This window comes from Mixophyes fleayi, chromosome 5 (assembly GCF_038048845.1).
Source record: "Mixophyes fleayi isolate aMixFle1 chromosome 5, aMixFle1.hap1, whole genome shotgun sequence".
NCBI classification, from domain to species: domain Eukaryota; kingdom Metazoa; phylum Chordata; class Amphibia; order Anura; family Limnodynastidae; genus Mixophyes; species Mixophyes fleayi.
Genome location: NC_134406.1, coordinates 242192708 through 242205389, shown reverse-complemented (window position 1 = coordinate 242205389; position 12682 = coordinate 242192708). Strand labels below are relative to the sequence as shown.

Below are 12682 nucleotides of genomic sequence, written 5' to 3'. Positions count from 1 at the left end.
CTCATCACCTCGCTCCTCTCTCCATGCTCGCTCTCATCTCCTCGCTCCTCTCTCCATGCTTGCTCTCATCTCCTCGCTTCTCTCTCCATGCTCGCTCTCATCACCTCCTGCGCTTGTTACCGTCCTCTGACTCCCTTTGTGCCAGCCATCTGTTTGCCCCGCCCTTAGGATGTAAGCTCTTATGAACAGGGCCCTCTTCTCTCCCTTCTTTCTACCTACTCTTCTGCTCCAACTTCACTATAACTAATATGCCTGGAGCCTGGGGTCATAGTATTACTTGTTTATTGTTCTGTACTGTTTTCAATGTATGGTCTATTGTTTGTATTGTGTATGGCGCTGCGGAAATCTTGTGGCGCCTTATAAATAAAAGATAATAAATAATAAGGTCACTTCTCCCTTCTCATCCTCCTTGACCTCTCTGCAGCCTTCGACACCGTTGACCAACCCCTCCTCCTTCACACCCTCCAGTCTTTCGGCCTCTCCGGCCCAGTCCTGTCCTGGTTCACCTCTTACCTTACTCACCGATCCTTCTCTGTCACCACCTCTGAGTCTCTCTCCCCCCTGTCCACCCTTCCAGTCGGGGTCCCTCAGGGCTCTGTTCTGGGACCCTTACTCTTCTCTCTATACACCTCCTCCCCGGGTGAACTCATCAGCTCCTTCGGCTTCAGCTACCACCTTTACGCTGACGACACTCAACTATACCTCTCCTCTCCTGATCTCTCTCCCTCCCTCCTCTCTAGGGTGTCCGCCTGCCTTTCTGCCAACTCCTCCTGGATGTCCTCTCGATTCCTCAAACTTAACCTTGCCGAAACTGAGCTCATAGTTTTTCCTCCCTCGCATACCTCATCCCCTTCTGACCTCTCCATCTCTGTCGACAACACCTCTATCTCCCCTGCCCCCCAACTTCGCTGCCTTGGTGTCATCCTCGACTCCTCTCTCTCCTTTGGCCCCCACATCCTCTCTCTTGCTAAATCCTGCCGCTTCCAGCTGCGTAACATCGCTCGCATCCGGCCCTTCCTCTCCCAAGATGCCACCAAATGCCTTATCCACTCTCTGATCATCTCCCGCCTGGACTACTGCAACCTCCTCCTCACTGGCCTCCCCCACTCTCATCTCGATCCCCTTCGATCTGTTCTAAACGCTGCCGCTAGGCTTATTTTCCTTTCTCGCCGCTCCTCTTCTGTCTCCCCCCTCTACCTAGCCCTTCACTGGCTCCCATTCCCCTTCAGAATCCTCTTTAAGCTCCTCACACTCACCTACAAGGCCCTCGCCAACTCCACTGCGCCCTACATCTCCACCCTCCTCTCTATTCATGCTCCATCCCGCCCTCTCCGTTCTGCCTCTGACCGTCGCCTCTCTTCCCCCCTTATAACCTCCTCCCACGCGCGTATCCATGACTTCGCCCGCGCTGCCCCCCTCCACTGGAACAAGCTCCCTCCCTCCATCAGAACTTCCCCTAATCTGTCCAGTTTCAAACGGGCCCTAAAAACCCACCTTTTTCTTAAATCCTTTCTGTCTCCCACTTAACTTCCTACCTTATCTTCTGCCTCCGTCCCCCTACTCTCCCTCTCTCCCCTGCGTCTCTCTGTCTGTCCACCCCTCCCCTTAGATTGTACGCGCCTCTGAGCAGGGCCTTCTCTCCTCCTGTTTCCACCACTTCTAACTCTGCTCTCCAGCTACTTAGCCCTCCTCCTCGAGGGTCATCCACCCCACGTCCACTCTCGCTCCCCCCTCCCCCCTGGGGGTCTCCCTGTCTTCTGCGCCCTCCTTCTTGGGCCCCGTCATTTGCGGATCCTCCCTCCCCCTTCCCCGCCCTCTCTAGCTGTGCATTGAGCTTACTGAGTTGCTGTGCTTACTGTTTACTGTACTGTGCTGTCTCCCATTGTATTGTAATTTGTTTGTCTCTGTACGGCGCTGCGGACGCCTTGTGGCGCCTTATAAATAAAAATTAATAATAATAATAATAATAATAATAATAATAATAATAATACTAATAATGTCATGACAAATGTTTGGCGGCAGTGAGCAGGTATAGGCCTGCAAGTTGTTTCGCACCCTCCAGGTGCACTTTATATGAGAAATGAAGACCTGCAATCACAGAGAGAGAGAGCGCGAGCTGGTCTTTTTCATGGGGTGTCCCTATGTGTATAGTAGGCGAATAAAAGAGAATTTGCCCATAATTAAATGCACAGTGGGTCACATTTTCCCATTTTGCAAGTGACCCCCAGCTGTCGGTTTCTGCACCGTCCCAGAGATGGTAGATAGAGAAGCTCCACCCTCCTAAGAAGAAATGTAAAGAGATCTGCATTTAGCTAAGGCATGGAGCAGATTAAGTTATGAATAAATACTTCAACTATTAGCTCATATACAAACCTATGCATCTTATTTATTAATCTACAAATGGGAATTTATTTACTCTTCAAATACAACTACAAATACGTTTTTGTTTGTGATAATTAGGAGAAGTCAATGGTAGTTTTCATTTAAGTGTCCTCTTGTGTCATTATGTATCTATGTGTAATGAATTATTGTGACGTGTACAGTCCCAAAGTAATGGCGCTACTTGTTTCATTACTGCCAAGATCAGAATGTATGCTTCCAAGCAGAATACCCTCTCTCCAGGGAATGTCTATGTATTAGATATTTTATTTAAAAGCTTATTATATTTTCATGCAAATTTAATAACAACAGTGGAAGGGGGGAGCGCAGCTAAGCAAACAGTAGTCATAAGCTAACTACAACAGACAAAACCACAGCTTTCCAATGCATTATGTATGTCAGCCAGTAGGCAGCCAGCAGAGGTCATGCAAGGTAACGAGGACAGACAATTGCCTGGAGAAGATTACAACTATTCCAGACCAAGCAGAAACCAATGAGGACTAGAATAAGATCTTTGTTATTAGATCATTTCCTCATTTTATATGGTTAAAGGTCCAAAAACTGCTTTACAATTACATTATACTTTAGATTTACAACATATACAGCATCCTAGTGCATAAATCTAACCAGGTAAACCATGCCTGCCGCTGGCGTGAAAAATCCCCCTATTACCATTAACACTAGTAAAAGCATGTAATCAGCAATGGGGATTGTACCTACTGGTTCCAATGAGGCCATAACCTGAGTGTCACCAGCGATTGTCTCACCAGTGATTGTCACACAATCGCTGGTGTTTTACTGATACCACTTAGCAGGGCTGCCACCAGAAATTGCAGGGCCCAGTACAAATGTAACAGACAGGGCCCCCTCCTTCCTTCTCTCACCCAACCCTTATTATTAAATTATTCTCTACCAAACATTTGCCTTCCCCCCATTCTCTACAGTCACCCCCCACCCCATCCCATCTAACCCCTGCAGTAGTTTACTTACCTCTCTGCGTCTTCTTGCTGTCTCCTTTCGGCTCCTCTCTATTGACAGCGCTGTGACACTATTAATTAATCTCTGCCCGGGAGCCGAGCACCTGGGGGGCAGGGACTGGAGCAAATAGCAGCAGCTGTGGGCCCCCAACATCTTGGGAGCAGAGGCAGACATGCTGCCTACAATTATGTGCAGAGGTCTCTCACATCTCAGGCGCTGCTTAGAAATGGCGCCCGCTACCTCCCCTTATTCACTGCGGAGGCCTCCGCACCTAATAAATTTGTTTGGGCCCAGAGCTGGTGGGGCCCCACTCTGCTGTAGGGCCCCATACTGCTGTACTCCCTGTACCCCCCTGATGGTGGCCCTGTCACTTAGTAACCTTATGCGAACAATAATTGCAAGTATGCAGAAAAATAAGCCAGTCAATGAAAGTAATCTATTCTGCATCTCAGCAATAACTAAACCCAGAATTAGTGTTTATTATTTTATTAAGATTTCAAATTACTTTATTAACTAAAGGAGAACTTGTCGACACAAAACTCTAATATGTCTTTTTTGTGGATGTAATAGTTCTGCCAGGGAAAACAAACAAACTGCTGAATCAGTTCTCCTTTCTTCTGCCAGACCTTACTGCTTTTAGGGGCTGCGCACTGAAAGTCTGCATGGGTTATGGCACAGCATTCTGTGTAGAAGCTTTGTAGAGCAGATCTAAGGCCAGGAAGCAGCCAGCTCTACATGCCAATTTTATAAACTTCCTAAAAATCATGACTGACGACGGATCGATATCGGTTAATGTGGAATTGTGCACACACTCACGATCAGCAGCATAGGCAGATCTCTGTACATTGTGTACAGAGTCACAATCTTTTCAGCAGATGGTTAGAAGAGCTGAAGGTCACAGATCTGAAGGTAAATTGCGTATAGTGTATGCGCATGAACCGGAACGCTGATCGGGACTTTCAATTGCTGGTGAAATCATTACAGAAATCGCATCTGAAATAAGATTGTATAAATGTCTACTTGTGGGTTCTCAACCCAGATCGTACATGTCATGCTTAATATTTAATTTTACTTTAATTTATGGAGCTTTTGGACCAATAAATAAAATAGCTAATTTGTACTTAACTTCCCCTCAAAATGAATTACACCATCATTACAGATTTCTACACTGGATTTTTTTAAACACAATTTTATCTAATCAAAAGAGACTTAACTGGATCCAGATGCTGCATTTATGGAGATATTTTTTTATTTGGAATACAATTAGATATTGACTGTGTCGGCAAAGCTAGAGCAAAGCCCTATTATGAAATCCATCCTTGACATTATAAATCAGAAATGGATTTAATTCTCATCAGCTGGGAGATGTTTCTCAGAGAAACCAGCTAAGCCAAGACGGTGGCATACGATGAACGCGAGACGAGGAACGAGTCACATGGTAGTCTGTAATCTAATTATACCCTATTCATACTGCACCAAAATCCCGGGTTTTTCCCGGGGCGAGCTCAAACGACCCGGGTCTTGGTGCAGTATGAATTGTACAAGTGAAAAATCCGGGGTCTTCAACCCGGGATTTATCGAGGGGTAATTCCCAGGTTGCCTGCACTAGAGAGAGAGAGAGAGAGAATTTTTTTTTTTTCATATTCCAGCTTTCAGCCAATGAAAAGTGCTCTGGTGATGACTCCCACTAATTGCCAGGGCACAGACTTGTGCAGTATGAATGGGGTCAACCCGGGAAATTCCCGGGTCCAAGGTGCAGTATGAATGGTGTTTCTGAGCTGGGACGCTCCGAGCCCCTGCAAAAACCCGGCTTCAAAAACCCGGGATATTGCCGGGGCGGCAGTATGAAAGTGGTATTACATGCCAACCTCTATCACACATCCCAGTGGTTTGTGTGTCTTGAGCACTTTAAATTTTAGGAGTAATTTCTATTGATGTGAAAGGATGCAAATCTTCCCTGGCTCCTTAAAAGATCCCGATGACTCCCAGATTTGACTTACAGACTCCTCAATTGTTTTGCTCACTCTGCCACATTACAAACTGAGCAGCTTTTCTCTCACAAGTAAAAAAAAGAAAAAAAAAAAAACAGCGTGTGGGGGTGATAATTATTATTATTATTATTATTATTGTTCCATTATGCAACTAAATGTAGACTAAACGGTCGATAATTCAAACATTTTCTTTTTTTTAAAATCTCTTTACATGTAATCATTCACATCAGTCCCTGCCCCAGAGGACTGCCCAATCTATATTACCTACCACAAGATCACACACACTAGGGTGACTTGACAGAAGCCAAATTAACTACTAGTATGTTTTTGCACTGTGGTAGGAAACCAGAGCACCAATAAAAACAAGTAAACATGGGGACAAAAAACTAACTTCAAACACGTTGTATGTTCTACCCATGAAAATGATGGTGTGTATTGTAATGACGGCCCTATAGCTGCATTACATTATGAACACAATGAAACCGTCTGGCTGCTCCGTCAGCACAAGATTTTACTGTGTGCAATGCAATAACCCATTTTTATGATGACTAACAATCTGGAAATGGTCCTATTGAAATTCTACAACTGATATGATTGAACAAAACTGCAGCCGTTCATTCGGAAAATAATAAAAACGATGTGTTGTGGCCAGTGTAAGAACCTCCTGCAGTAATGTGCTATTTTGCATAACTCAAAATATGTGACATTATCTAGTCACCCCCTCTCCTTCACCTCCTCCCACTCTGCCAATACCCAATACCCAATGCACAGTATAAAGTTTACAGTACAAAGTATATCTAAAAAATAAATCAATTAAATTTAAAACTTACAATATACAAAATGGATAAGTATTATGGAAAAAATTGAATGATGATTGCATGATGTATTGATTTATACTGATATTGATTTTGGTTATGCATCTCCTATTTTTCCCTTTCTTATTGCTACATGATTATCTGATGCATATATTCTTTTTTTATGATACATATTGCTAGTTGAAAATCATATATTGAATATCTACTATGTGTTTTGTGTTTGAAAAATGAAAATAAAACGTTTTTGAAAAAAAGGAAAAGAATTTCCTGCAATAAAGAGCCTCACTGTAAGAGGTATTGACAAGTTTAGTTTACAGCAGCCAGTATAATCCCACAGGACACAAGACTGAACGTGTACACTTCACCCCAGGAATAATCAGCAGAGATGGCAAATTGCTTCTTACCAGTCTTATTGACCAACCACGATTGCGAAAAAAAACAGAATGTGCTGAGAAATATTCTACGGTTAAAGTAATTTTCCCTACAAGTTTAGCAGTTTTCCTTTTATTAGATGATCCATGAAGCTACCTTAATGCATGCGTGTAACTTCCAATACCAGAGTATGTAATATCTAAAGAAGAGATTTCTTTAATGCCCTATAATTGCGTCAATAGTGTGTCACAAACACAACGAGTCTCACAGGCAGCTCTACAGAATAAGAATCTGACACATGACTAAACTGGTTGCTATAACAAGCCTGCCCTGAGGCACTACACAGTTCTGACACTCCCACACCATAATGATCTTATTCATGCATACATCGAGTGAAAGGCGTTAGCAGGTGGAAGGCAAATTTCTAAATGTAGGGAGTGGATGAGGAGAAAAATATTTCAAAAGGCCACTCAATGCATAATATATATTATTCCAACATGTATGTGTAAATGTTGCCCCACAGCATGGCAGGAGAGCTAGTGAGGGTGTGTGTAGTGAATAAAGCACAGAAATGGAGGCTGCGGATTGTCCAATCAGCTGCGGAGTCCACGTCTTTCTAGCAGGTATGAATTTCACACTCTATCCTTTTTCACCAGCACTAAGGGGCATATTTAAGAAAGCACAATAGTGCTTTTACCGAGTAATTAAGGTGCCTCCGTGTCCTCCGCAAATTTATTAAGGGTGCATCGCAGCAGATATCATGGATATCTGCTGCTTTGCACTCCTCTTCTTTTTTGGGAGCAGTCACCATTCAACAGTATGGTGACTGCTCCCAGCTGCAATCTAACAAGTTCCGAAAAAACATTTTTTTCGGAAACTTGTCTTGATAATGTTCGCCAGCTGAAGCTGGCGTACATTATCAGAAATGAAAAAACCCAATGCTGTCAGCTCTGCTCCGAAGAGCAGAGCTGGACAGTGCATGTGTGGAGGGATCACATGATCCCTCCCTGTCACTCACCGCTCGCAGAATTGCAGACAGACCGGGATCTTTGTGGAACTGCACATGCGCAATGGAAAGAAGAAGAGGAACGAAGAGGAGATCCCGAGACAGCGCGTCCCGAAGAGAGGGGTAAGTGTGATTTTTTTTTATCACAGAAACAGCAGTTTTTCGGAACTGCTGTTTCTGTGTTCCATTTTTAATAAATTTGAGAAATAGATCAATCCTTATCCATGCGATAAGGATTGATAACTATTTCTCATTTCTGCCGATGAATGATAAATGTGCCCCTAAAAGCTTATTGGTTCCTCATTGGAACCAATAAGTAGTCCATCTAGCAGCTCGTATACAGTAATTGTAGCCTAAAGCTTAAACCTGATTGTTGTATATACATTTAGTTATGCAGTCATTAAAACAAGAAGGTAACTTTTATAGGACAATAAAAAATGAAAAAATCTGCTGCATATTGTCTGTAATATAATTAAATAGAAAAAGGTACAGAAATTAACATATGTTATTAAACCTTTCCCTTCCTTAAAGACAAACTTACCCTATTTTACACTGTGTATTAGTTTAATGTAAACATTAAGAAGTTAATATATACTATTCATGTCACAAAATGTTTCCAAAATCCTATAAAGGTATTACTAAGTTTCGGCACAAATTTTAGTTTATCTACAGTCATTGCTTTTGATTCCACCCCTTTATTTAATCCAAAACCCACATCTCATCTTAATCATGTGTAGCACTGAAGCGCACCCATTACTAAAGACTAAACTTTTCAACAACAAAACTACATGTTCCCATATGATAGCTCCACTTCAAATTCAAAATGTTAACTACCCAATAATACAGATTTATTAGGCATCTGCATTATCAAAGTTAATGATAGTGAAATGTGATAATTTTCCAGTATTTTGATCCCCCCCCCCAAAAAAGTGGGCAACCAATTATAGCTCTTGTATCCCATTTTATGTTACAAAATGATGAAGCGTTCAGAGATAACGCTATGGGAAAAAATAATCATAATACACCCTCACACACAAGTGATACTGCGGCAATTTTACAAAGCAAAATTTACAAAGCTATTTCATGCAATAAAAATGTTACCACATGGAGATAACAGGATAAGGTCACATGGAAACAGGATAATGTCATTATTTCTACACTTCATCAGATTACATATATTAAGAAATCCTAGCAGTTGGAAATAATGTGTAACTGTACATTTTAGTGGGTTGGGCCCTCTCCCAAGGCTGTATGAAGTATAGTTGACTTTCTCCCCTATACCTGTACTATTTACTGCATGTCTCATATCTTGGGAAGCTGAGAATGAATCAGTACAGTAGATGATAAACTCTGAGCCCTGCATTGTATAGAATCCTTGCCTTGTTTTATGTGTGCATGCTGATTACACTGAAGACAATGATAACTATACTCTGTTTTGTTATTTATACACAAACACTATTTGATAACATTGCATGGATTCCTATCTTACACTCTGTAAGTAAACGTATGAACCTGTTTGTAGATGTGCACTGCAAACTTCATTATATGCATAATACAATGAGCGAAACTTGCCCATCCTTATGTCAACAATCATCTAGTAACGACCTATACTTTACACATTATATATATATATATAATGCAAACTACATAGGATCTCTGCAAGTAAACTGCATGACTGATGTGAATATCATGACAACATGCATAGAACTTACATCCCACCCAGAGGTAACACTTCCTTCCCCACCAGTGAAAACCAAGGCACATTCCACAGTGGTCACGAGTGGGGCCCTTCTCAGGCACACAGCTACACAGTGATCCTCTGCCACAGGAATGCAGCAATCACATCACAGCCCCCTCCCAGTGTCCCACCAGACCCCACAGACAGTCACCCACCTCTCTGCCACAGATCTCTTCTCTCGTTCCTGTTCTGAGTGCTCACTGTGGGTAGTGAACCGACCTAAATCTGTCCCTCCCTCCCCTGACCCCTCCCAGATTCCCCACACCACTGACAGGATTTCCTACAGACTACAGTATAGTAATCCACATGCTGGAGTCCTGCCTCAGTGCCTCAGAGCAGAAGGCAGTGCCAGAGTGCTGAGTGTGCATGGTACATAGATGGTGCAGGGACTAGATGGACGTCATTACTCAGCAGCTGTACATCAGTGTAGTCAGACTGCACATTACAGTCTATTAATGTAATCTAATGCTTCCTTTATAGTCAGAATGAAAACTACTGCAGTCAAATCCTACACTACTAGTACACAGAACTGCCACAGTAAAGAAGTTACATGAAGGGAGTCGTTTAATAAACTTATTCAACAGGTAACTGAGCAGAACAAGTACTGTAACCCATGGCAACATATCACACCTTTCTGTGCTGTAACCCATAGCAACCATCCACACCTTTGTGCGCTATAACCCATAGCAACCAGACACACCTATGCTTTCATTTTCTAAGCTGTACTATAAATATAGCCAAATCTGGTTTGTTGCTGGGGGGCAACACCACTTTTTGTTTGCCCTGTCAACTGCAGAACCTCTCTTAGAAACAGCAAGAGATGACAAGAGTATCCAACACTGCAAACAGTCACTAGTCTCCTAGAGCAAGCTGACATAGCAACAGACAGCTTCATGGTGGGCTTTTCTATAAGGTAAAGAGTAAAATTTGAACGTGAGCAGACAACTTGCACATAACGTGACCTCCAGGATGACGTGTTTAGCCCCCCCACATACACACACACACACTTCACCAATGAACGGGTCATGATGCGGGAGGTTGTCCTGCTCTCTCGGGAGTCCGGGAGAGCTCACAAAAATTTGGGAGTCTCCTGGCAGGCAACTATGATATATGGGCATGTGGGGAGTCTGTCACGGTCGTCTGTATTTCTTGATCCGATTCAGGACCCTTGGGACTAGCTGGAGCAGGACTGAAACAGAACCTAGCAGCCTGGATGATCTTCCTGCTCATGTTTTGGCTGATTGTAGAATATAGCAGGGGAATGAGCAGTCTGGAGATGTTGACAGGAACAGTGCACTTTGCATTATAAAGTGCACTGTTCCTGTCTGCAATGCAGACAAGAACACTGGAGCCAAGCACTATCCTCTGGAGAGAAGTGTGTTGTTCTGGCAATGAACAGATCACAGCAGCAGGTTTAAATAGGGTGTCCCAAACAACTATCGGCTGATCAGTTCATGTGATCACAGCTGCTGAATCTGGTTGGTCTGGAATGATCACCTGACTGCATCCAAGATGGCCACACCCATGCAGCAGAACAAACAGTGTGTGTTTGTTTACAAACGGAGGTGTGGAGAATGGGAATGTTTCAGACGACCAGAAGGGACCCAGGTAGCCGTGATATGACAGCGGCGGATGGGGTAAGTGCGGCTAAGATCCCGATTTGTGACAGAGTCTCAGTGAGTTGTGGGCAGGTTAGCAGTGCCGATGCGTGGGGGGCATGTGGTATGCAACAGGCAATTTTAACAGTCATTCAGTAATATGGTGGGGGCTGATGTTGATATCAAAATGTGCGTCAAAGTGATCGATCACATACTACATATTTCAATCCATAAACAAACAGGTGGATTTCAATCTCCACCTTCAGTCAATGGATAAAACCAGGAGACTGCCCAATATCATCCACCATATTAATGCCCAAAAGAAACCAGCTATAATTCGCAACTTAAATGCCGGAAGAAACTTTTGACAGGGTGAACTTCTTTTTGCGACCCATCGTGACATGAATTTTGGAGATTCCTTCCTTCAATCCATACTTTATATTATAACCCTTCCACCACTGTAAAACTCACTGAAAAACTGAGCCCAAACAGGTCTACCGCACTCTCTCTGACTAATTAGGAAAGGCAGGGCTTCCACCTATCACCTTTCCTCTTTAATGTCTAAGTTAAAATAGTTCAGCTAAACTCTAATGTTCATAAATTATTGATGTTTGAAGACAACATTGCTTTACTGCTCTTTAAGCCCATGATCTCACATTATTTGGAAGTTGGAACTGGTAATAACCCATAGGTATAAACTAGTATATGGAGAAAACACAGATATGATGTGATGGGGAGTTGGGCTGAGCCACCTCACCCTGGCAGCGTGTGTACAGGTGAGATAATACTTAATATTATACTCCCTGAGTATAATATTAAGAAGTGGGAAATCTAGGCTGATTCACACAACTTGCAAAGTGAATCAGCCTGGATTGGTTAAAGGGCAGGGGGCTGGATAACCCCCGCCAACATGTGTGGAGAACTGTGTAATAAGAGGCAGTAGAGTCCATTGGAAGAGTGGACTATCTTGTATTTTTGTACAAATCATCAGTATCACAGAATGATGGGTAACAATAATTGAAAGAGCAGGTTAAGAGCTAACTCTCTAAACCAGGGGTGTCCAACCTTTTAGCTTCCTTGGGCCACATTGGAAGACGACGAGTTGGTTTGGGCCGCACATAAAATACACTAAAACTAACGATAGCTGATCATCCAAAAAAAACATAGAGAACATAGTTAACATATATTTTTATATATATATATATATATATGAGAACAAAAGTTATATTATAGATATATATATCTATAACAACTTATAATGGGCCAAAGAGAATAATATATAATGCCCCATTAGTATTACAAGTAGAAGTATGTAGCAGGGAGATAAGGTCCATGATGCTCCAGGACCAGGTGACTTTTATTCACTGGTCAGCGTCCCTTGAAATAATAAAAAAAATCCCCCTTAACTTACCTTTTAATCGGCTTGTTCTCCTGTCCTCTTATCTTCTGCAATTCTGTGCTGCTGATTGTTCTTCTCGCGCGGGTGACTCCTCTGTGCTGCGCTCCGCAATGGATGTTGGGCGTGATGACATCACGCCCGACATTCACTGCGAGCGCCGGATGGAGGAGACAAGGGAGCGAGCCGGAGTACCAGCTGACGGGACCGCGTGACCGCAAGGTAAGCATTTTCTTTTCTTTTGCAGGATTTTTTTTTTTTTTTTATTAACAGCGCTGCCCCCTTGCCACAACCAAAACTCCTGCTAGGCCACATTTACATGCGTGCTGGGCCGCATGCGGCCCGCGTGCCGCGGGTTGGACAAGCTTGCTCTAACCCATTCCCTGGCTGTTATTTGTTGAACCTCGTA

General features: G+C 43.1%; 1 protein-coding gene across 2 annotated transcripts in view; it reads right to left on the bottom strand.

Moving 5' to 3' along the window:
- CPNE3 (copine 3) overlaps positions 1 to 9522 on the bottom strand; it is a 39388-nt gene extending 29866 nt beyond the window's left edge. Inside the window, exon 1 of one of the 2 annotated variants that reach the window (XM_075213751.1) lies at positions 9435 to 9522. The gene's annotated coding sequence lies outside the window, so the exon portion shown is untranslated. Of the gene's footprint in view, positions 1 to 9253; positions 9319 to 9434 lie in introns of those variants that run through there. The other variant, XM_075213752.1, reaches the window with a different exon arrangement.
- Between the last annotated feature and the right edge of the window lie 3160 nt (positions 9523 to 12682).